The sequence below is a fragment of the Marmota flaviventris genome, chromosome 14, assembly GCF_047511675.1.
Source record: "Marmota flaviventris isolate mMarFla1 chromosome 14, mMarFla1.hap1, whole genome shotgun sequence".
Taxonomy (NCBI): Eukaryota; Metazoa; Chordata; class Mammalia; order Rodentia; family Sciuridae; genus Marmota; species Marmota flaviventris.
Genome location: NC_092511.1, coordinates 28,989,201 through 28,994,170, shown reverse-complemented (window position 1 = coordinate 28,994,170; position 4,970 = coordinate 28,989,201).

Below are 4,970 nucleotides of genomic sequence, written 5' to 3'. Positions count from 1 at the left end.
TCCGCTGTGGCCCCGCCCCCATCCGCTGGCCGTTTTGCGTACCCACCAGCAGCCAGTCCTGCAGCCAGTCTGACCGCCCCTGCGTGTTATTTTACTAAGCCCCCACGGTAACCCTGTTTAGCAGGCGCTGCGAGTAGCTCATTTTACAGAAGAGATAGGAGATTTACCCTGCACACAATCACACATCTAGTAAGAGAAAGAATTCGGATCATTTCTCGGCCTTTAGGCTAAAATCAAGTGTGAAGAAATAATTCGGAGCCAAGAACTTAACTCAGAAGCCTGGGATGAGTATCATCTTTCTGCATCCTAAGCCACAAAGTCTCGGGATCAGCAACACCTCATCGCCTCGGAACTGGACAGAAATGCAAGCCCACTGAACCAGGATCTGCGGTCTATCCGTATCCCTAGACAATTCCTTTGCCATTCAAAATTCAAGAAGCTCTTTCAGTATATACTGTCCACTAGGTAAGAAGAGAAAGAGATGACGCAAAGGGAGGAGAGGGAAAATGAGAGGTCTATTGAGATACCACGGGTAACACAAAACCTGGAATACCCCAAATATTTAGATATACCTTCACCGAAGTATAGTCTAATGAAAAGTAAAATATATCCACAAATGACTGGAGAAAAATACACAATGCTAAAGACCTTGTTTCGGAGCCCAGGAAGCCATGAAGTTTTTCAGAGAAGAGGTGATAATTGGAGCTGTTTTTGTCAATACCAGGTGAAGGAAGCTCTGACGGCCTCGGCAACACTCACCACACGTGCCCCAACCCCAGCCAAATCCAAGACTCCAAGTCCAACCTATGTGGACAACTACCACATAGTACAACTACCATCAATTATGAGAAATATTGATGCATAAACTATATTAAAGTATGTCATATTGGTCGATAGCACTCAGATTTACACAGATCCAGAGTCGTTTCGCGTAGCAGCCCTAAATCAACTTTTCTAGTATCTTAATATTTGGGCTATGTGCATCCCCTTGACCTGTCTGCTAAAGAAACCATCTCTGGATTGAACTTTCATTCTATTTAATATTTCTTTAAGACAGCCATAATCTTTAAGGGATCATTCTCATTCATTTTTTCCACAATAAATATTTTCATAGCAAAAGAAACCCCATTATGTTCATTAGACTTTTCTTAAATATTTATCAATTAAAACACTATTCGATAGTAAAGAAATATAAACTAGGTGTGGTAAATGATAAATATTTATTTCTCACAGCTCTAGAGGTTGAGAAGTCCAACAACAAAGCATTAGGCAGATTCAGTGTCTGATGAAAGCTAACTTTCTGGTTTCAAAGATGACTTATATCCTAGTAGAAGAGGCGAAGGATTCTCTTACATAAGGACACTAACTCCAGTCCTTAAGGCCCTACTCTCCTGAGTTCATCACCTCCCAAAGACCCCAACTTTTAATATCACTTTGGGGGTTAAGATTTCAACATATGAATTTTAGGGGAACACATACATTTATAGATTCCACAATCATGTTTGAGGCAAGGAACATTTGGCCACAAGGTTTAGGGCAAGAAAAGTGGAGATTCAGTGGAGACCAGGTGAAGGAAGCTAAGTTGATTTGATCAAAGAATTGGGCAGAGGGTGTTTGGGCATGTGGGAGAGACTCTTGTGTCAGATTTTTCAAGGTGGCACTGGTTCTTTTAAGTGTCAAATGGAGGGACTCACAGATAGCAGGTGTAAAGGCTGTCCTTCTACATAACTGAGGGGAGGAGGCAACTAAACCTGTTTTACCCCAGCCCCAGAATGCAAATGTTCAAGCTCCCTAATTCAGAAGTCCAGTTGATCCTCCTCCAAGTCTCCAGCACCTCTCCCAAAGGGTCCTTTGGGGGCAGTGCATTCCTGGTCCTGTCCTGATTTGCTAGTAGATGGATACCAGTAACTAGAAGTTCTTGTTGCATCATGCAGAGACAAAGAAGCTAACCAAAGTCTCCATCTTCTGAAATGACTATAGGGCACCAGAAATCTCCCCATAACGAATACATAGAGGTTCTTCCATGCTCACCTCAAGAGAAAAAGCAACTGGTCTGGAGGATACTGGAGGGAAAAGCTCTTTCATTATCTGACATGAGGCAGCAATGATTCCTTACCGCTGGACACCAAAGGACACCTTCTCAAAGAGGAGGGGCCCAGGGTTTGGGAAGTGGCTGAGTCTTCCCTGCAGAAGACCACAGAGTAGTCAAGAGCAGTGGGCACTGTTTCTGCAGCAGGGACAATGGGAGGTGGTTAGGACCCTGCCCTGCTAGCTGCTGGGCTTTGGAATGGAGCAGTCCTCCATCACCCTCAGTCAAGGAGGTGATGGGTTTCAGAACATGCTACCCCCAAAGAGGGCAACTTGGCATTTGAGAAAACAGCAGATGCAGGAAGGTCTCTCTCACCTTTCCATGTCTTTACCCTTTTCCCCCAAGGCATAAGATCATAAGATCTATGAAGGATTTTCTGACCTTCCACTAAAATAAATCATAAGACCCTTCTTAGTGGGGTGCCCTCCCTATGCCCAGAAGAAAGGAACATTCTTATCCCTGAAGACACAGGATCAAAGGAAAGAATCAGAACTATAGGCCTGGCTAAGTTCCCCTAAATGTATTCCTCTTGGATCACACCCCTTTGTACAATTACATTTCTCCATAATTGTCCACTATTCATCAAATAACACAAAAATATACAAGTTTAACTGTTTCTTTGGGAGGCTTCAGTTCTTGATGAAGTCTATATGATGTAAAATTTTAATATAGTTTCTCTGGTTAAGCTGTCTTTTGTCCTAGGGACCTCAGCCAGGAACACAGGATGGGGAAGGAAAAGGAATTTCTCCTTCCTTACAAAGGCCAAAGTAGCATACCAGACAAGCCATCCTGGATTTCAAATGTTTCCGCCTCCACTGTCTCAGGGCATCACCTGCCTGGTGGGCCAATCTTTAGTAAATCCCCAAAAGAAAAAGATTTCAGTCTCTCCCTGTCTGAGGAATTCCAAGGTAAACTTCACTCTTGAGCTACACTGGAAAAAAAGCTCATCTCTTGCTAAAGAAAAGAAAAAGCACAACTTCATCCAGAAGGAACACTGCTGCATATCGAGGGCCATAGTCAGAGGGGGTTGACATTACTGTCCAAACCACGGGCAGTGAGGCTGGCTGTCTCACAGAAACCCTGTGCTATTTGACCCTGCTTTACTAATCCGACTTCATTTCAATCACACTAGACTTTTTTTTTTTTTTTCCCATCTGTTTTCTCATGAGAAGGTGGATAACAAGCCTGTAGCCAAGAAAAAGAGAAGGTAAGCAGGAAAGATCTTAATGCAAAGGAGGGACATTTAAATAAGCTTCCTTTGCAGCTGTATCCCAGAGCAGTCAGGCTGAGGAGGGATTGAAGAAATAGAATAGGTAGAAGGAGACGAACAGGGAATGAGAGACTCTAACTTCCAATCTAAAAACTCCATGAACACCCTTCCCTTCAACCTCCCAGGCCTCTTTTTTTTTTTTTTTAAATCTAGGCCTAAATTCTTTTTTTTTTTTTTTTTTAATTTTTTATTGTGGGTTGTTCAAAACATTACAAATTTCTTGACATATCATATTCCACACTTTGATTCAAGTGGGTTATGAACTCCCACCTTCACCCCATACCCAGATTGCAGAATCACATCCGTTACACATCCATTGATTTACAAATTGCCATACTAGTGTCTGTTGTGCTCCACTGCCTTTCCCATCCTCCACCCTCCCCCCTCCCCACCTCTCCCCTCCCCTCCCCTCCTCTCTCTCTACCTCCTCCACTGTATAACCCTGAGGGTCTCCTTCCATTACCATGCAATTTCCCTTCTCTCTCCCTTTCCCTCCCACCTCTCATCCCTGTTCAATGTTAATCTTCTTCTCCTGCTCTTCATCCCTACTCTGTTCTTAGTTACTCTCCTTATATCAAAGAAGACATTTGGCATTTGTTTTTTAGGGATTGGCTAGCTTCACTTAGCATAATCTGCTCTAATGCCATCCATTTCCCTGTAAATTCTATGATTTTGTCATTTTTTAATGCAGAGTAATACTCCATTGTGTATAAATGCCACATTTTTTTTATCCATTCGTCTATTGAAGGGCATCTAGGTTGGTTCCACAGTCTTGCTATTGTGAACTGTGCTGCTATGAACATCGATGTAGCAGTGTCCCTGTAGCATGCCCTTTTTAGGTCTTTAGGGAATAGACCAAGAAGGGGAATAGCTGGGTCAAATGGTGTAGGCCTAAATTCTTAAAACATCCAATAAAATTGTAGAGTATCTCATTTGCTTACAGAATGTATTTATAGACTAAGTAAAAGAAGCCTAGAGAGAAATGTTGTTAAAGATCCATGATATGGGAGCAATCTAATTGACTAGATGATAGCAGCAGCAGCTATTGACTAGATAATATCAACCTGAAGATTCTAAGAAGAACCAGATCTCTATGGCCCACTCTGTGCTCCACCATCAAAAGAATCAAGTTCATTAGGCTGATGCTACCTGTATGCTTTCATGGTCCCCATTTACATAGTTTCCTTTAAAAAAAAAAAAGATTGAGACCCCAAAGCATGTCTGAATCTCCATTTCCTGTACCCCTCTACCTTTGAGTGCGTATCCTGCTCTAGTGTTTGTTTTCCTGAATAAATCTTGCTGTCCTAAATAAATCTCCACTTGTGCATTTTTTTTCAAAAAATTTTTTTAGTTATAGATGGACACAATATCTTCATTTTATTTATTTATTTTTAGGTGGTGGTGAGGATCGATCCCAGTGCCTCATGCATGTGAGGCAAGGGCTCTATCACTGAGCCAAAACCCCAGGCCTCCACTTGTGATTCTTTTGACATATCTTTCTGTGATGTAGGTCAAGAACCTGCCAGAGGGATGAAAGAGTTGAGATCCCCTTTTCTCTTTTGAGGATCTCTTTGGACCCTATCTAGTGACAAGGAAACAAAGTCTAGAAAG